General features: G+C 43.1%; 1 long non-coding RNA gene across 1 annotated transcript; it reads left to right on the forward strand.

Annotated features, from left to right (window-relative positions):
- Window positions 1-4,962: 4,962 nt before the first annotated feature.
- Window positions 4,963-21,022, forward strand: LOC130540549 (uncharacterized). The gene is made up of 3 exons (XR_008954540.1): window positions 4,963-5,252; window positions 16,803-17,008; window positions 18,859-21,022. It is a non-coding gene; the product is annotated as an uncharacterized LOC130540549 (long non-coding RNA).
- The last annotated feature ends 211 nt before the right edge of the window (window positions 21,023-21,233 follow it).

Raw genomic sequence — 21,233 nt, forward strand, 5'->3', positions numbered from 1 at the left:
AGCAAGCTGCCTGTGAAGCTTTGCTACTCAAAGTGTGGTTTGCTTCTCAAAGTATGCTACTCAAAGTGACCAGAAGCTTCAGCGTCAGCATCACCCAAGACCTTGTTAAAAACAAATGCAGAATCTCACACCTCTTCTCAGGCCTACTGAGTCAGAACTGACATTTAAACAGGAGCTTCAAGGTGATCCATATGCATATTCAAGTTTGCAAAATAGTGTTCCCTGGTATCTTGTGGTCACAGTTGTTCCTCACAGATTTTCCCAGACAAATTCAGGTTCTGAAAGTGAGAGGTCTAGCAAACTGCTCATGAAGTGAATCACATTCTTTCAATTACATTGTTCACTAGATTTTTGTCAAAATATTATCAATTTTTTTTATTTTACTTTAAGTTCTGGGATACATGTGCAGAATGTTCAGCTTTGTTACATAGGTATATATGTGCCACAGTGGTTTGCTGTACCTATCAACCCGTCATCTAGGTTTTAAGCCCTGTGACCATTACGTATTTGTCCTAATGCTGTCTTTCCCCTTGCCCCTGGCCCCCAACAGGCCCCAGTGTGTGATGTTCCCCTCCTTGTGTCCATGCTCCATGTGTTCTCATTGTTCAACTCCCACTGCCACGGTATTTTCTTAAAAGCTAACTCCTGGGATAGGACCACCACTAGGATCCTAGGCTTTTTTTTTTTTTTTTCGGAGACAAAGTCTTGCTTTGTTGCCCAGGCTGGAGTACAGTGGCGTGATCTCAGCTCACTGCAAGCTCCGCCTCCCAGGTTCACGCCCTTCTCCTGCCTCAGCCTCCCAAGTAGCTGGGACTACAGGCACCTGCCACCACGCCCGGCTAATTTTTTGTATTTTTAGTAGAGACGGGGTTTCACCGTGTTAGCCAGGATGGTCTCAATCTCCTGACCTCATGATCCGCCCACCTCGGCCTCCCAAAGTGCTGGGATTACAGGCATGAGCCACCGCGCCCAGCCGGGTCCTAGGCTTTAATTTGTGCATCCATTCATTCATTCATTGATTCTTGCTGAGGAAGTGCATTGTGCAGAGCACTGGGGATAAGGGATGCATGGAGCCTGGGTTGCCAACTGGAAGCCCATTCTGCAACTGCACTTTCTATGAGAGCCCGCATGGATCTCAGCTTCTGGACACAGATGCATCTGCTGTTCTCTGAGCTCAGCTAATGTTCACAGTCCATGCACTTCTGAGAACACAAACTGAACTCACTGTACCCGCATAGAATCAGCAGTGTAGGACCCCGCCACTGCATGGGAAGGGGATCTTGACTTTCAAGCTTTCTGTTGATTTATTTGAAATGTTTGATGAGGGCCAGCCAATAGCCTTAAGGTGAATGACTGTCTGATTCACAATGAGGAATGCTGAGTTAATCATACAGTGCTCTAGAAAAAGAGTAGTGGGGAGGGTTTGAGTTTGGAAATCAGGGTTATTCCCTTTTCCCTATCAGCAATTTCACAGAAGTTGTTTAAGCATGTCAGTTAAACGTGGGAATGTTTTTCAAATGAAACCTACAATAAGGAGGGGAGAACTGTGCCCTTAGCATCATAAGGCCAGGGTTGAAAAGAATTATGAACAAAGACTAGAGTAGATGGTATTTAAAATTCAATTAATTCTCATAAAAATGAATACTTTCATGCACAGCCCACTTTGGAAGTTCTCCCACTCCCTATCACCACCACCAATTTACCTGTCTGGAGATCATTCAAAGCCAACAGAACTGAGACCAGAGCCCATTCTCTCCTGGCCACCAGCAGAAACCGAGTAGAGAATAAACTCTGAGGCTATGAACCTTATAAGAGGACCTGAGAACTGGACTGAACTCTTCTCATGAAGTGGGAGGTATATGGCTTCCCAGGGCACTAGGAGGCAGGATCACCACACAGGGAGGGCTTAAAGGAAGAGGAACACAGAAAGAGAGAAGAAAATGAAAAGATTCATAGAAGTAGGGGGCAGAGTCCCAGGAGGATGGTGGTGAAGTGTTTTGCACCTTAGGAAGTTCAAGAGAAAGAGAGACCAGGGAGCCGTGAGCCTTCTACTCACACGCACAGACAGAATACTCACCCTGTATGGCTTTGAACACAGTTCTCTTCCCATATTTTCAGTCAAGACTGGTCTGACTTCCCTTGTGGATTAAGTATGTTTTCACTTCAAGATAGGTGGGAGGGTGGGAGAGGTATTTCTTTTTCTTTTTCTTTTTCTTTTTTTTTTTGAGATGGAGTCTCACTGTGATGCCCCAGCTGGAGTGCAGTGGTACAATCTCAGCTCACTGCAACCTCCACCTCCCGGATTCAAGTGATTCTCCTGCCCTAGCCTCTAGAGTAGCTGGGACTACAAGCACGCACCACCATGCTCAGCTAATTTTTGTATTTTTGGTAGGGACAGGGTTTCACCATATTGGCCAGGCTGGTCTTGAACTCCTGACTTCAAGTCATCTGCCCACCTCAGCCTCCCAAAGTGTTAGGATTACAGGCGTGAGCCCCTGCGCCCGGCTGGGAAAGGTATTTCTTAGAATGGCAGAAGAACAAGTCCATCCCACGATCATCCAATATATTGGATGATATCATACTCAGGAACCAATATGCATGGTGAGCTTTGATTTTATATATAAATCTAATTTTATATATTTATATATGGGTATACATATAAATATGTATATACTCAAAATGAATCTGTATTGTGTAACAAAATCTAATAAATAGAGAAGACATTTAAAATTAATTGCTGGACTCCCAAGTTAAAATTCCATTGAAAGTATCAATAATGTATCAATTTTTCAATTGCTGATTTAGACTGGTAAACATTTCATTGTCTTTCCTCAAAATTCAGGAAGAAGAAATGATGTTGTAATTTTCTTCATAAAACACAATATAATCTGTGCACATGCAATTTAGCAGACCAAATTTTATGAAAATTGATGACGATTAGCCAAGGACATTCTATCAGTGAAAAACAACAACAACAACAAAAAGATTGACTGCCTGCATGCCAGGTTCTATAGTTAGCATTAAGAATGCAAATGTGAGAAAAGTTACAGCCCCATCTGGAGGGGGCATGATGTTATGGGAAAGATTACAATGGGACGTGTCCATTCTGACACGTGTTCTGTACTCTCACAGAGGTTCAAGAGGTGTCACTGGCACCAGGAGCCCTCCATCCTCAACCCCACATGTTGGTGGTAAGGGCCCTGGAGAGTCTTTGGTCATGCAGAGATGATACAGACCAGTTTTATTTGTTTTGGTTCTCTCTGTTTGTTTGAACTTCACAGTACTCACTGTTATCATGGGAGCAGAGTGAGTCATGGCTCAAGTTTAGCTCAGAGTGGTACATTTTAGCCAAGCTTGTGTGTGTGTGTGTGTGTATCTATTTATATATGTGTGTATATACATATTTACTAATATATAGTTTATATATGGGTGTATATATACTTTGTGTATATATGTATATTTACATATATGTACATATATAATACACATATATTCATCTATATATTCATCCCATGATATATGTGTATATATATGTATAAAATCACACACCCATCATGGGATGTAGATATTAAAATAATGCAAGAATATATATATGTATAAATGTATGAGTAAATACACACACACACACTCTCACACATATGTACATCCCCTTCCCCTTCCAGTTGTACAATTCCCTCCTGATTGAGATTTCTACTATTATTTTAATACCCACACGCCATGGTGGGTCACTGGGGCATCATCCAGATGGGCGGTAGAGGTGAGCCTGAAACGTAAACTTTACCCCACCATTTGACAAGTTGTCTGTGCTCAGAACCTCATCTGGGATCTAATTTGCTAAACTGAAGGCCTTAGGCATTTTTGTAATGCAGCATATGGCCAAAAGAAATCAGGTTCTTTTTTTTTTTTTTCAGTTGAATAAGGCTAAGAAGAGGAACTCACCCAAATTGAACATCAGTACATGAGAGGAGGATAAAAAAAATCCAAAGCTGTGCTTGCAACCTAGGCACAGAGAGGTGTAGACAAAGCCTCTGACACAAGCCGCTCTGATGACCACCAGGGGCATTCTTTAATGCGCAGGCAAATGAAGAATGATGCAGGGCTATGCCAGAGCCTCATCAAAGGCAGAGGTATGCCAGGCACTGAGCTTCAGCACAGAGACTAGCAGAGCTTCCCTACATCTCTCTGGAGCCCTCTCAGCATGGAAACATTGCAATGGGATGAGAGGAAAGAATGTAATTGTACCTCAAAAGAGGTGACAGTTACAGGTAGGGGCTGTGATCCCTGGAACAGATTGCCCAATAAAAGCAAAGGCAGATTTCAAGTTGTCTGATCCTGAAAATTAGAAAAGTACATGACTTAGCTGATATCACTCTTTTTTCTCCCATTCACCTCTGGTGGCCTCAGAAAGCCCATAACCTCTAATGTAGTTTTCTTTTCCAAAATTTCTCCAGTTTCACCCCGACCTTCTTCCACACCACCCTTCCTACTAGCTCCTGGCTCACCTAGTGCAGTACGAGTAGTGCTGGAATCATCCTCTCCACATTGGGGTCAGTCTTTCAATCATCTTCCTTATAATTGTCCGTTTTATCTGTTCCTTCTGCCCCAAACCCTGGTAACATTGCCTGATAACTGAAGTTCTCATGCAACTTTTGAGTTTTGTCCATGACTGGTGGGCATAGAAGGAGATTTTCTATTTGGTGGCCAAGTTTGCTGACAAGATCAGCTGCCTTTAGCATTTGTACGGGACTTTAATGAGTAAGGAGGGATGTGTTGTGTGGAGAAAGGAAGAAGGGCTTCCAGGCAGAGGAAGCAGTGTGCACAAAGGCACAGAGATACACAGAGGGCACCAGGGATGGAGGCAGCATGAGTAACACTGAGGAGACAGAGCACAGTATGCATGGGGAGACAGTGGGTGATGTGTCTGTAAAGTTATGGCATCATAAAGAAAAGTTATGACATCATGAAGAAAAGCCACCCTGGGAGCAAAGCAAGTTAGGGTTGTAAGAGACATTTCTGAGATTAAAGCAGCCAGATCTATGATGGGGTGGGTACGGGTGGTTAAAGAGAAAGAGAATGTGAGAATGACTCATGAGACTATTAAACTGACTTAACTGAAATTTTAAAAAAGGGGGAAATACCAACTACGATGCACCCCCCCCACCACACCATGTTTTAATGCTACTCAAGGTCTATGGCTGCGAAAGGCCACTTGTTTTTCTTCAGTTAATGCTGAGACTGTTTGTCTGCCAGAGGTAAGAATGTCCTGCTTGGTCAAAGAACATGCTAGGATTTTGGAAAAACAGAGGAATGGTTTATCTTCCAAGAGAATAGACCTAGATTCTGATACGCTATATGCTATTCCACCAGATCTGGGGAAAATTACAGTAAAACCTTTTTTTTTTTTTAGAATTATCATGGGATATTTAACATTAACCAAGTCCCCTAGTTACGCTGAATGTGTCCACTGGGCCTGACATGGACTTCTTGCATGGGAAGCGTACATGAAGTCAGGCCAAGTTGTCCAGCTGCATTGGCAATGGCTGGCCAGGAAAGGCCAGGCTGGATCCCATTTCATTTGGGCATTTCGCGCCAGGCTGTTGTCCCGTCTGCAAAGGGGCTGCTGGCAAGAAGCATCCCCAAACACTCAGTTGCAAGGATATGAATTTCAGTGAGCCTTTTCAATATTCATGCAATTACCCCGGAAAGCACATTTGACATTTCATAAATACAGCAGAATATTTAGCATTTGTCTCTCCCTCTCTGCTACCTAAGCATACATGGGAAAATATTCCCCAGAGACCCTGCTGTCTGAAATGGCAACAGTTATTGAATCCATAAATTTGATGGATCAAAGTCTTCCTTCTTCATCCCTTTTGTAATTTATAAATGGAAGTGTGACCATATAAATAAGGTGGCAGGGTGTCCTTCCTCATGGAGCACAACCAGCCATTTCTTGCAACAGGCCAGCCTCCCACCAGCTCTGCCTGCAGCTTTAATCCTTTATGTTTGAGTCTCCAAAGTGAGCTCACAAACCAATAGACCCCACACAGACCTGTGCCATGGCATGGGGGCCTGAGTGTGGAGGCCCCAGACACCCAGGCAGCAGTAGACAGTGCCAACGACAGGCTTGTGTTCCTGCCTCAGAGCCACCGAACACGATTTCAGTTTCCCAAGGACTCTGGGGGCTCTGCAGATGGATTGAGAGAACTCTGGGGCCTTGCACACAGCCCTCCCCATCCTCCCACAACCCACACAGGCTCAGGAATAAAAACTGCAGCTCTTCAGCAGCTCACCTGAGGGTGTATCAATGAGAGAAGCAAACCACCTTGCTTGACCCAAGCCTGGCCTTTGTGAGCCAGCGCTGAAGATAGAGCTTCTGTATCAGAACAGCCCATCTCACAGTTGCCCTGTGGCATCCCAAACACAGGCTAGATCTTCATGGACCTGGTTCCTCTCCCCAGGCAGGAAAGTAGTATCTCTCCTGTGTGCCTGACATGAAACAAGGTCCTCCTCTGCCACCAATAGGCTTATGAAGATAAATAAATAATGCATATTTTTCTCTAAAAGAAGTAACAGGAGCCATTTTCCATACATGAGGCAATAAGGTTGACCTACCTGAGAGTTATTTTCAGAGCTATGTAGCGAATTATTTTGACTTTTTTCAATATTAGAGATGAATTCTTACTGTGTAAAATGTGTGTTTATATACATGCATGCATCCATACATATATAATATGTGTATGTATGCATACATACATGTACATACAATATGTGTATGTATGCATCTGTGGATATATGTGTGTGTCTAATAGTGTGGTGTATCTGAGATCAAGTTGATATATGTTCATGAATGTGTATATTAAAGATTATATGTATAATATATGAATGAGCATAAATGTTAATGCTATCCACAGATGTGTATAAAATTATTGTGTGTATTGGTATTTAAGACTGGTATTGGTATTGGTAAACACGACTGGTATTGGTATGTGCTTGTATATATGCAATAATGTAATGTGTATAGGAATGCATATATGCACACACGCATTCATATGAATGAATATGTGTATGTGAGTCTATGTAAGCGTAGTTTCAATGTAGTTTATATTTAGTTTGAATTTCTCTATAGCAAAATATGTGTCGGGCACCGTATTTTACATATATTAGTTTATTTTCACATCTTTAAAAATCTATAATTACTTTCATTTTAACTGATGCAGAAAGTTACTGTCAGAGAGAGAATGGTTTGTTCAGGATCCCACAGGTGGCAAAAGGCAAAGTGGAGATTAAATCCTTGGTCTGACACACTGTAGATAGACAGGGCTCCTAATATATATGTATATACACAAATATTCACGTATGTTGTGTAGGTATGTGGGGTAGGGGTGTGCATGTGCACATATGTATGAAAGGGGTCTCCTGTGCAGGGTCTATGTGCACAGGATTCACCTGCATGCATATGTAGTCTAAGCCACCTCCTCTCATTGATCCATTTATTTTCCCGAAAGCCCTTTCTTCACCATCAGTCTCTTCACAGGATGATTGTCTATCTGTGACCCTTTGGCCCTTTTAAGTGCTGCTGCAACAGCAGATAACCAGATATGGGACCAGCCACTTTGGCAAGGCCACCTAATTCATCTAGTATGTTCAAGAGACCTGCAGAGCCAGGGGTTAGGAGGACCTGTGGTGCTGAGTGGCTCCAAAGTAGGCCCATCAGATTTCTCCAGTTCATGAAGAAAGTGGGCACCTTCAAGTGGAATGTCTTCATAAGGTCCCAAACGAGTTGCTAATCATAAAATGGGGACTGCTGTGTCTTCCACTCAAAGTAGCTGATGGAAGAAAGCCAGAGAAGATAAAAGTGTCTGGCATACAGCTATACAGATGCAGCGCTCTAAAAGTGTCCTCTCCTTGCTGTGGAGACACAGTACACTGCAGTAGTGCTGGCCAACAGGCAGGTGGGTGTTTTACTATTCATCTTCTTTCTTTGAAACCATTACATTTTGCGCACGTGAGTTCGCTTCCAGCCTGCATCTCCCTCTTTGGGAACTGCCCATAGTGCAGCAGCAGAGGCCCTGCAGCCATGTGGACACCATGTGATCTGCCTCCACTCAGAGACAAATGATTGGAGGAAGGGGAGCCTCCCACAGTAACACCAGTGAGATTCAGGCTCCAGGAACCTGGACTGAGGTGGAGGGGCTCTTGCAGGCTTCTGGAGCCCATTGGAACTGAGAGCCTCACTAGAGCAGGACTGAGGCACCCCTGGCACGCTGGGATGAAGGAAGTTGTTTATAAAGGAAAACAAAAAATTTAGCTGGAAGAAACAGAATCAAGATACCATGTGGCCCGTAGAAGACAAGCAATGACCTTGCTTCTTAAATTTTCATTTCCATGTTCATTCCCTCCCAGACCTGGCTATTACTCCTCAGGTTCCTTCAGGTAATTGCTATGTCCTTCCAAAAGCACCTCCCTTTTGCTTATAATATTCTGGATGCATTTCTATTCCTGTATTTTGCTTATAATATTCTGGGTGCTTTTCTGTTCAGTGATGCCTGAATTTTAAATGCTCAGCTGTGTCTGAGGCACTGAGTGTTCTAGAACATTCCTGCCACCCCTTTCACTGTTTTGACATTCCTATGATCTTAGTCTTTTTCACTAAGACTAGTTTATAGTCTTTATAGTCTTAGTGAAAAAGACTGGAAAAAAACTCAACAGGTTGGGATATCCTAATATCACCAAGTAAGAAAGGTGGCCCTGAACATTTATGATACATTGAAAGCCCCCAATTCAAAATATCCTCCTAATCAGCCATCCTTGTTTCTCCTGAAGATGTAGTATCTGCACATAGGATTCTAAAAAGACATTATACATGCAAATATCATGGGTGACATATGACATACACATGTAGCCAAGGGTGACAGCTGGCATCTCTCTGTTCCTTAATATTTAAATAAAATTGGTTCAAAAGTATATGCTTTTCTGTTCTGAAGTTTCATATTTGCCCATTCTTTGTGATTTCCCAGGGACTTCCTTTATTATGTCACCCAGTTTCTGCTCTCTGCTTATATTGATGCTCCCCTCCTTTGGTGATTGTCTTAATCTCTCACCTGGAACCCAGGCCCTGTCCCTTGATTTCTGGAAAACACCATTCCTGCAGGCATTTTGGATTTGCAGCTGCTTTTCCTGAAGAGGCTCAACAGTGTTGCTTAGCAAACAACCTAAAACTGAACCACACATACCTCGTCCTTTTCTCAGCAGCCTTGGAACGCCCTTTCCCCTGCACCCACAACTGTGCCAATCCCTCTGAGCAGGACAATACCTCCTGCTGCTCCCTTCCCCCACTCTCTCACCTGCTTCTCCTCTGCCCTGCATCAATCTTCTTCTCTCCCACCCACGCTTCCCCCTTAATTCCTCTAAGCATGAACATTTAGCTTTCTTTGATAAACCCCCAACCCACTCAGACAATCCCCACGGGGCCTCCAATCATATCCATAAAGGCCCATTAAGGCTTGTTTTTAAACAAGCACAATTCTCTCCCTGAGTGGAATTCTGCTCCCAACATCCAAAATAACATTATTTCCCTCCCCCTTACACAGGCAGCTGAAGGAAACAAGACCCTCTTGAAGAGCTGGGGGACCTCCTTCTGTCCCCAGTCTCTTTTTCAGCTCTGTCCCAACACCTCTCTCCTGACAGCCTGCCTGCCCTCCTGCCCAGCTTCTCTCCATGTCGGCCTACAACAGCCTGGCTCCTTCCTGCAGGCCCTTCCTTCTTCCTGGAAGACCTGCCCTTTTCAGCTGTGAAATTCCCCTTCATCCTTCTAAACTCAACTCAAAAACTGCCTTATCTTGAGACTCCTCTCCCAATTCCCTGAACCCAAGAGGAATTAGACACTGCTGTCCCTGGGCTTTCTCAACTTCTGTTTTCATGACAGGAGCAATTGCCCCTGTGGACAACAACATGCTCATACCAGCACCTTCCCCTTCCCAACGAGGAAACTTTTCAGTAGAGGCCAGGTCTTTTCCATCCCTCTATCTTTGTCATGAGAGATGACAAGTAATTACTTCTCTGATAGTGTCACATAAACAGATGTATAAATGAAGAACAGGTGACATTTATTTAATCACTCCCACCACCATATGTCAAGCAGTATTCTAGGCACCTGATAATGCATTCAGTTGTTTGAGTACCTATGTGTACTTCCTTACCACAACACTACAAGGCAGGAGAGAGCATTAGGTGTTTTTTATACCTGTATCATGGGACTCATCAATGTTGAGTTTATATAGAATCATCCAGGTAGAAAGGGCTGGAGCTGAAACCTGAACCCCACCTAGAATCCTAACAATTATAGTGGACTCTGAAAGAAATGAAATTTTTTAAGGTCAAGGGGAAGAAAATGAAGGGTTTCTTCATGAACAGTGGTTTTAGGTTCATACAAAAGACATTTACTAGGGAACCATATTGATACTGTGCTAGAATCAAAAGCCACAAAGACACCTGTACCTTACTATATCTGTGACTATAGCTGTGACTACTATAGCTGTGACTTACTATAGCTGTGACTGTTGTAGCTGTGACTTACTATAGCTGTGACTGTTAGGTGCTCCGGAGCCAAATAACTTTAGTGGGAATTCCTGACCTGTCTTTCAACTGAGGTAAGAAGCACCTGTCATAAATACTCAGGACTCCATAAAGTACAACCATTTTTAATCTCACTGCTGTGTAACATAATGTCAGGAACACACACACACACACACACACACACAATAATTACAGTCAGGCCTGGTAAATGCCACAGCTCTGTAGACTAATCTGAGGCCAAAGGTTGTTACAGGAACTTGGGAACTTGGGGTATGCCTTGGCCATCCAGACAGGTCAGTAACCAGAGTGCTTTGGCCGTAGCCACAAAACAGAAGGATAAGCTCAGAATCATGATTGTGGGCCCCTGGCCCTGCTGAACTGGCCAGGTTGGGAGGAAGCTGACCCTTTCTCTAACACTTTAATGGCATGTGAATTATGTTCTCTTTGCCAAAAGAAGTGTTAGTCTCTTTGCTAAAATCACACTCTAAAGCTCTCATAAAAAAGATTCTAGTTCCATAAGCTAATATTGACATAAGGACAACGAGAAGCGTATGCAAAGAGAGTTTATTTGAACCCGTGGGAACAAATGTTTCCTGCTCTCACTCATTAGAAACATCAGCAGTAGCCAATGTGGAGTTCCTTTCATGTATGTACAAGGAGAACAGGAGCATGCAGATGAGAGCACACATGAAGACAAGGGAAAGGACACTACTCTGGATAAAGCTGATCATGTTTTTGAGCTTTTTCTAAATAGTACTGATAATATATGATTGTATTAGTTAGCTATTGCTGCATAACAAAGCACAGCAAAATTAATGACCTAAATAGCACTCATATAGAATTTCTCAGGCAACAAGAAGATGGCTGGGTGGTCAGCTTGAACCCAGCTCATGCATCTGTGGTCAGCTGGCCAGTTGTCTGGGGTTTGCTCATCTACAGTGACCTCAGCTGGAATGACTGTTCTGCTCTGGGTGGTTTTTCATTTTCCAGCAGGTTAATCCAGGCTTGTTCTCATGGTCATGGTAAGAGTTCAAGAGAAAAGGTGGAAACATGCAAGGTCTTTTGAGGTTTGGAACTAACACACTGTCAGCTCTATCACTTTCTTTTTCCTAAAACAAGCCACCAGGCCAGTCCAGATTTCTGGGGCAGGGAAGTAAATGTCATCTCCTGATGGGAGAAGCAGAGGTCACTTGGCAAAAAATTTTCTACCCTGCTCAACAGTAACATGGTGAGAAATTAACTAACATTTGTTGAACGTTGAAGACTCACTATTACCTAGTTATTTTTATCTCCATTTTTATGATGAGGGAACTAAAATTTAGGAAAGCAAATTGGCCAGGACCGGAAAGCTGGAAAGTAAAAGAGCTGAGGTTTGAAACAAGCCTGTGCCTTTTCTGTTTCACCAAATAGGCCTGACAGCTCTCTGTGCTCTTTAATATTGATGTAAAGAAGCAGGCATGCTTCACAAGGGATGTGTGACAGGAGGGAGGATTAGCCGAGACGCTGGGGAATAGGCAGTGTCCAGGCAAACAGGCTGGCACAATAGAAAGAAAAACGGCTTTGGAGTTAGACACTCCTGGGTCCAAACAGCTATAAATCTCTTTCCTCATTTGCAAGATGGTGATAGCAGCCCCCTTCTCACAAGACTGTGTGAAGAATAAATATGCTCTGAGCTACCTGGTTTCAGATGCAGGACCTATCACTGGCTGGGTGTTTGACCTCAGATAGGTCATTCTGCTTCCTTGAGCCTTGGTTTACTTATCTGTAGAATGGGCCTATCAAGGGTCCTTGTCTTATAGAGTTATTGTGAGGATTAAATGAATTCACTTCTGCAGAACATTTAGAATGCCTGACATGTAGTGATATATAATAATCAACATGCAAATATGCCTGTGCACTTACAGTGCCTTAGAGACAAAGGCAGTCATACAAGGCCAGTGTGCTGAACTCCATCGACGATCCGGCAAAGGATTTGCTATGGAGTGAGCACTTCATAAATTGCACCTCCGCATGTAGGGGCTGAGGGGCCTGACAGAATCAGATCTAGAGACAAACTCTGACTTCAGGTCCTGTTTGAGGAGTCAGTGCTTCTGTCCAACTCAGAGGGAAGCAATGGAAATGGGTTTCAAAGCCATTTTATGTGCAGGTACTCAGAGAGAACTTGCTCTTCCAGAGATAGAATTGTCATGCTTTTGGAAGGCACACAGCCCAGAGGGCTGTCATGTGTAGTTGAAAAGTAGGGAGATAAAAGCATTATCAGGGAGAAAACTAGTCATTTTACAGTCACACATACATACACAAATATGCACACATACATACACACATATACACATATACATACGCACACTCACATTTCTATCTGGATAGTTGATGGTATTTGAGTGGAAAATATACCAAAAGAAATAAATAGGCTGAAGTGTATCCAACCCTCAAAATTCATGTGCCAAAATACTCATCCCCAATGTCTCAGAATGTGACCATATTTGGAAAGAAGGCTTTTAAAGAGGTAATTAATGGGAAAGTAAAACCAGGTCATATAGATGGGCCCTAATCTAATACGACTGGTGTCCTTAGAGGAAGAGGAGATGAGGACACAGACATACACAGAAGGAAGACCATGTGAAGACACAGGGAGAAGGTGGCCATCTGCAAGCCAACGAGAGATGCCTCAGGAGGAGCCAACCCTGCTGACACCCTGATCTCAGCCCTTCAGCCTCCAGGGGTACAAGAGAATGAATTTCTGCTGCTTCAGCCACTGTCTGTGGAACTTGGTTATGGGTGACTAATACAGTCAATAATTGGCCATTGACTTTATATAAAATGTCAATAAAAGAATGTGGGACTCCTAGACCTAGTTTGTTTTCCCCAGGCCAGGAGAGCTGTGAATTATTATTTTTAATTGTTGCATAATAATTGCCCATATGTATGGGCATGTGTGATATTTTGTTACATGCATAGAACATGTCATGATCAAGTCAGGGTATTTAGAATATCCATCTCCTCAAGCATTTATCATTTCTGTTGAGCTGTGGACTCTTCATGAAAAGTATGGAGGGGCTGGCCTGCAGAACCAGGGGCCAGGGTAGGGGGAGAGCTGGAGACACACTCCCATCCTTCTCCCCACACAAAGTCCTTTGGACACAACCATGCCGCTCTGGTTGAACCCTTATTTCTAGGACCCTCCCCAGTCTGTGTTCATGGTCAGCTTTGGCCTCAGCCCATGCCCTGGATTTTCCACTGTGGCATCCTGCTCCTCCCACAGCTGCCTTCCCTCTCTCCTCCCGCGGGACTCACTCAAATCTGACTGAGAGACTACTGTGTGCCACCCCCTGCTGTCTCTGCATCTCCCTACTTTTGGGTCTGAAGAAGTGTGAGGACAGAGTATTATGTGCACACCCATAATGCCTACCGAGTCTTCAGGGTCCCTTGGCTTGTAACTCACTTCACATGAATATGAACAAGTTGATATTTTTAAGGTTAATGACCCAGTTGCTTATGAGACAGGCAGGGTTTGAAATTAAACAGCTCATATGAACCGGAAGCCTGTGAAACAACCTTTATTATGCGGCTCGGCAGTATCTGAGAAAACTAATTCATCCTTTGGCACCGATACAACCATCCAAGACTCGTGTTCTCCAGCTAATTTACACTTTGGAAAAAAATTCCCCAAGTCTTCTCACTTCAGCAAGTGTCTCACGTTTTTTTTTAATTTAATTATGTACATCAGGACTCAACTGGTTGCAGTTGCTGAAAGTAAGCTTAGCTTGCTTACCTATAGGGCAATAGAAATAAATTGCCCTAAACAGAATGGGCTGCAGTGAACAATATTGAGCAATTATGCTGATTTACAACACAGATAAAAATTGTCCTTTTTTCACCAGTCATAATTAAAATTGGCAGGTTTTCAATTATACTACAAGTAGCATATCGTCTATTTTCTCATTTCTTCTCAATTTTAAGAGGCTGTGATTTTTCCATCTTTTTGCACATCTCCTCACTCTTGTCAGTCCACTTTCCTGTCTGTAAGATGGGTCCTGAGCTAATGCAGCCACCCCAAAAAGTGAAAATTAAAAATCCAAACTGAGTTCTGTCAAATACCAAATCTGTACAGGATTGGGCCTCGCCAGCTACCTGCTGTTTCCTAATGAAGAGGAGCATGCTGAATTTTACCTCCCTATTTGATGGTCTATTTTTTTCCTTTTAAAAATTGTTTTATTATTTAAAAATAATAATAATGCATAGTAGTTCTACCATATTCTAAAATTCAGAGTTATAAAAATATTATTGAATCTTCTCCCCATCTCCTAATCCCACCTGAGTTAAACAGCATTTGCAGTGTCTATCCTTGCCTTTCTCTCTAATCATATGAAGATAGATGATAGATAGATAAATAGATAAATAATAGATAGATATGCACATAAAAGCCTTTTTCATTTTTAATTGTTTTACAGAAGTGTGATGATGCTATTCACATGACTGAACCCTTTGATTTTTGTACTCAATGACCGCTAAATCCCTCTGACCCACAAACATGCACCTCATTTTTCCCTTTTAACTGTAGCATAAAATTTGATAGTAAGAATGTTCTGTGGCTTAATCAATCATTCCCCTCTGGTAGATATTTAGGTTGTTTTTTATCTCTGTGCTTTCTCTTTTGAATACTGCAAACATTACTGTGATAAATGTTGTACTCATGTTTGTAATATCACCTTCCAAAAGGTCAACATATATAGATACTTTCAGCTGCACTCTGTACACTGATATTATTTTCCTTAAAAGTTACAGCAATTTACAGTTAATCAGCAATGTGTTCTTCTATCTTATTTCACTTAGCTATTATCTATCTAAACAACATATCAAGAGTGGGAGTCCTTGACATATTCAGGAAAGTGACCTTTCGTGCTACATGCAATTTGGATTTTCAGCTACCTATGAATGCCTCGAAATTTTCTTTTCACTTAAGTTAATTTCACTTCTGTTCTTTCACTTGCAAGAGGCTTGATTAATACATCATATATTTTGCCGTACATAGTATTTTTATTATAAGTTTTCTTCTCTAAAGTATGCCCTCATCCAAAAATTCTACAATTATTCTCCTAAATTTTCATTTAGATTTTCATTTGTCAGGAAGTTTTTTTTCCTCCATTGGCTTTAGATATAAGCACGCTAAAAGGTTAAGATTTTCTTGATAGCAGGGAGGCATTAGGAATGTTTACACATCTGTATCATCCTCAATGCCCTCTACTCAGTGTTTCACAAAAGAAGGGCTCAGGAGACATCTGTTTAAGAAAAGAAAGGAGAAAAGATTGAAAGAAGAAAGGAAGAAAAGGAAGGAAAAAATGGAAGGAAAGAAGGAAGAAGAAAAGAATGAAGGAAAAAGGAAGGAAGGAAGGAAGGAAGGAAGGAAGGAAAGTTTCCCTAGAAAAGAAGGAAAAAAGATGAAAACATGTTTATAATCTTTTAGGAAAAAAACATTTTTCTATATTACCCAAGATGGTGATGTTAGTCCCTGGGTCTTTCATAACTCTTGTATTTGTTAAGATTTAAGCTTTTCTCCTTTTTTCCTTGCTTTCTTCTATATTTTTTTCCTTTCTTTTCTTCAACAAGTATTCCTGAGTGGCCTCTACTGATGGTGACTATTCTTCTATATTCTCACTTCCCTCTTCGGAAGTTCTGGCATGCGGGTCACACATATTTGAGTTTAAAATCCTTGATCAATCACCTACAAGCTGGTTTTCCTTGGAAAAGTAGTCTGGCATCCCTGGGCTTGTTCCACCCACCTGTAAAATGTGGCTAATTGGCACCACCCTTACAGATCAGTCATGGGACTTCATTGGGATTACAGGGCAAAGGCCCTGACCCAGGAGGTGCAGTACAGATGGCCCTAGGCTGACTTTGTTCAATTAGTCCTGCCCCCAGATTTCCTTTGACTGCCCCATTCTAACACATTGGGAAAAAGAGGAAACACCGGGCCCTGGGGATGTTCTCGCACATCTCACCTCCTTTTCCCCTCTCCTCTCACACCTCATGTGTGTTGGAGCCCACAGCGTGCCAGGGACCAAGCTGCTTTCTTCTGTGTCATGGATTGCCACATAGGATTTGCCATCCCTTCATGTTTTCTGGGTCATAGAACTCCTTGAGAAATCGACGAATGCTTTAGATCCTTTCCTCAGGAAAAAAATAAATATAAACACCTCCATTACTATGTAATTTCTGTGTCACAGACACCCCATAGAGGATCCATCCTTAGACCTCAGTTAATGGCCTGGATCTGGAAAGTGGTGGCTTCAAACAAAACCAGCCCCTGCATCCTCCAGAGATCATAGCTGACATAGAATGTACGTGTCTGCGGCAGGCAGCCATGTGTGCATCAGCCAGCAGCCTCCCCATTGGCACCCTACAGTGGAATTGTGGGGCTTCCCCCAACAACGTGAGTGGTAATGCCCATGGTGGGCTTGGCAGAGGTGACTGCCCATTCTCCATCAGCCAGGCCTGGACAGGGGTGGAGGGTGAAGGGAGGGTGCCCAGAGAGTTTCACATGTTTTTTCTCTCTTATGCTTACTTGGCAGTTTGTCAGTTAGTAAGGAAAAATGAAAAGTGGCTATCTTATTTAAGTGACTATATTATTTAACCCCCATAACAGCCCTGAATGAGCTTGTTATCATTCTTCCAGATTAGGGATGGAGGCATCTGGGAGAGGATATGACTTGGTTGAGGTAACATCAATAGCAAGAGGTGGAAGGGACCATATCCATGCCCAAAGCCCGTGCTTTAATATTCCAGTGTGGTTTAGTCAAATCCAGACTGCTGCATGTTCTAGGACTCAACAATCTAATAAAATTAAGAAGCTAATCAAAGAGAAGAAAGGAGCCACCCACCCTCGGGAGCAGTTTTCTAAACATCTAGGGACATATCCAGAGGACCCAATGTTAAGGCAACACAAAAGAGGCCTTACTGACCACGAAGACTCTAGAGGCAAGGATCTAAATGAATGAAACTGAGTGTGACCTTGGGGAAAAGTCTCAATGAATCTCATCACAGACACAACAGTGCCTGTCCAAGTTCAATCAGACAAGTATTGGTGTGCGACTTCCCTCCCAGAGCCAGACCTGTGCTGGTGCTAGGGATAGAAGGATAAATAACACATGGTCCTGGTCTCCAAAGGGCTCACAGACTCACAAGAGGAAGATAAGTGCAATGCAAAGTAAGAAGGTGTCTGCAAGATGCTGCAGGGGGTAAAGAGAGAAAGTAATTGTGCTAAAGAGTGGTAAAAATCCCCTACAAGATGTTAATATGACAGCTGGGTATTTTCAAAAATGTAGCAGTTTGCCGTGCTTAGAAAAGAAAAAGGGAGAGACATTCCAGGCAAAGGAAAGATCATGAAAATGAATAGCTTATGCATTAGTAACAACATGTCTAAAATGTCAGTGGCTTATCACAACAAAGATTTTCATCAGTTGTAGATCCACATCTTCAAGGAGAGTCTGGGATGGGGTTGGCAGCCTGGATGCTGCTCCACACCACGATTAAGGGACCTAGGCTGAGTGGATGACCTCCAAGGTCACAGGCCAGGAAGAGTCTGGACAAACAGAAACAGCTGTTAATAACTCAGCCCAGAAGTGACACACTTTATTCTCACTCTTCTTCATTGGCTAGAGCTAGTCATTGAACCCCACCTAACTGCAAGGGCACTGGAAAATGTTTTCTTCCTAGAGAGCAGAGCCACAACCCAGTGAACACTGGCAGTGTCTTATGAAGTTTTGGGAAAGCGTGACTAGTGGGATTTGTTGGATCATGGTTATATGTTGTGTGCATACCAGGACAGTGTGTGCTTAATACATGTTTTAGAATCGTTTTTTGTCCATGCTCTCTGCAAACCAATTTACCCTGATAATTAGGGAAGGGTCATATATGTTTGTATAAGAAATGAGCAGCCGAGTGTGGTGGGTGGCTCACGCCTGTAATCCCAACACTTTGGGAGGCCAGAGGCAGTTGGATCACCTGAGGTCAGGAGTTTGAGACCAGCCTGGCCAACATGGTGAAACCCTATCTCTACTAAAAATAGAAAAATTAGCCGGGTGTGGTGGCACATGCCTTTAGTCCCAGCTACTCAGGAGGATGAGGCAGGAGAATCGTTTGAACCTGGGAGGCGGAGGTTGCAGTGAACTATCATGCCATTGCACTCCAGCCTGGGCGACAGAGTGAGACTCTGTCTCAAAAAAAAGAAAGAAAGAAAGAAAGAAATGAGCAAAAACTAAATATTCTCTTTCATGTTCACAGACCCTCCAAAATCAAGAAAATATTTCAAGGAAATGCCACATGGAGAGGACATGCAGGACAAGTGATGAGAATAATCTTGTTCTGAAAAACCCTTGTTCTGAAGACAAGCTTGCTAACAGCTTGGAAACCTGGTTTCCAAACAGCACCTCTGACTGACTGTCTGGAAATCATCCTACCCTCTCTGAATCTTGCAATAGGCATCTCCAACTGACATCTTTCACTGCATCATGAGGCAGTAGCTCCTCTGAGTCACTTCCCAGCTGGGACTGGGTCTGCTCAGCCCAGCCACTCTGCCTCTCCCACCCCTTCTGCAGCACCACCATTACCCACTTTTTTTTTTCCTGGTTTCTGTAGAGCAGCCTGGTCCCTCATAAACTCGAATTCTCTCACCACCAAGACACTGGGCTAGGCAAGCTCTCTCCTGGCCTGCAGCACCTTGGTATTCTCAGCCTCACACTTGAGGGCATTTTTATTCTTTTCTTTGCAGTCATTTTGTCCTTTCACTGGAACTTATCTTCCCTGCTCCTCAGGTCAAGAGTAGTACCATAAGAAAACCATGCCTTGTTTCTGCCAGCCCCAGCTCTAAGCAACTCCCACCTGAACCGCTGCAAGAACCTCCCAACCATCCCCTCCACACCTAGGCATGCACTTTCTAATCTATTTTCTATACCTCAGCTACAACCAAAGCCACAGAACACAGCAGCTAAAGGTGCAGCCTTCAGAATCACCCCAAGTTCTAGCTATTTCGCTTCTTTCAGCCTTCCTATCTGCAAAGTAGGGATGATCATTAGATTTACCTCGTTCAATGGTTGTGATTGCTAAATGCAACAATGTGCAGGGTACTCAGCAAAGTTGCTACCACAGTGCAAGTGCTCCATATATTTTACCTATCATTATCATCATCTTCAACATCATTACCATTGCAGACCCCATGTGCTTAGAATTGGCCCAGCTTCTCCTGGCAACTGGACAGAGAACAGTATGAACCACCATGGCTTCTTGCACCACACTTCGAAAAAGGAAATATTATTGCTCCAAGATCCTGCCCACAAGACCCACACTGGCATGTCAGTGAGACTGTGACCATCATTGTGGGCACCATCATAGTTGCATAACAACAATTGGCCATTGGATTGCACAATATGGCACAGAGAGCCACCTCTAGGGAGTCTGAAACCCCATGTCCATGATTGAAGGTGATTTTGAGATGTGGGAAGAGCAAGCAGGTATCAATGATGAAATCTAGGTGCTCAGAAACAGGGCAGGCAAAAGAATTGCATGAACCCACAAACCTCCACAGTGTCTGTAATGTGTAGTCCACTTTTGTGGCACTATATTTTATCTCAGAGATACAACTAATCTCAGTCTCTTCATCCGCAAAGCTTCCTGAATCCTTCTTTCCAGGATGAATAAATTTCCTGGCAAAACAAGACCCAGGGGAAAGTTTTGAATTCATATAATAATATATCACTGCATTTGTCACAAACTCTTGATTCAACAGAACTGATTTTGTGCGCTTAGTCCTTGCCCTGGGGATAGAACATGAACAAGAGAGAAAGGGGCATGCTCTCATGGTCTTATCCTTTAGGAAGAGAGATAATAAACAGGTAAAGACATAAATAAGTAATAGACCTTCAGAGGATGGTAAGATCTACAGATAAAAATATAACAGGGTAATGAGCTAGAGAAGGTTAGAGAAAGGGAGGATTGCTGGGAAGATGGAAGGGGCTGCATGTGGCCACTGGAGAATGTAAACATTTGTAATCCAGGTCTGTTGTGCATGGAACAAGGACACACAAGCAGGGTAGTATGGAGAAAGGACAAAGTGACATGTGCTGGCACCAAGAAGGAGCTCCAGAAATGATGGGTGTTATGTTAGAATCTACTGGGTGTCATCAAGGGTGACCCAGGTACAGATCCTCTGGACTCGGGGGGAAAAAGAGCCAGAGAATTAGACAAATTGGAGGCACCCCTTCCCAGGAGATGGCCCTTTTGAGCAAGCTGCCAGTGACTGTCCCCTACATTCAGAGATGCTGCTGCCTGAGCTGCCAGGTTTCACATGCACAGGGCTGGCCGGGAATCAAGAGGCCCTTCTTCTCACGTTAAAGCTTAGTAGTCTGTTCTGTTCTCCTGTCATGTCATAAATAAAGGAGCCTTGATCTCATAAAATGGGCATCTCTGGCTTTGTTGTAAGTGAAGTGCCTGAGGACAGATGATTGTAGCTGCACAGGATAACTGAACATAGAGGAATGCGGCCACCTCAGTGTACCAGGGAGTGCTCTAGAGAGGAGTAGCCAGCAGCCTCCAGGGTGCTCCAGAAACCTACATGAAAACGACCAGGCCAGAACATCTGGTGAAGTCAGAGCTGAGTCCAT

This window comes from Pan paniscus, chromosome 8 (genome assembly GCF_029289425.2).
Source record: "Pan paniscus chromosome 8, NHGRI_mPanPan1-v2.0_pri, whole genome shotgun sequence".
NCBI lineage: Eukaryota > Metazoa > Chordata > Mammalia > Primates > Hominidae > Pan > Pan paniscus.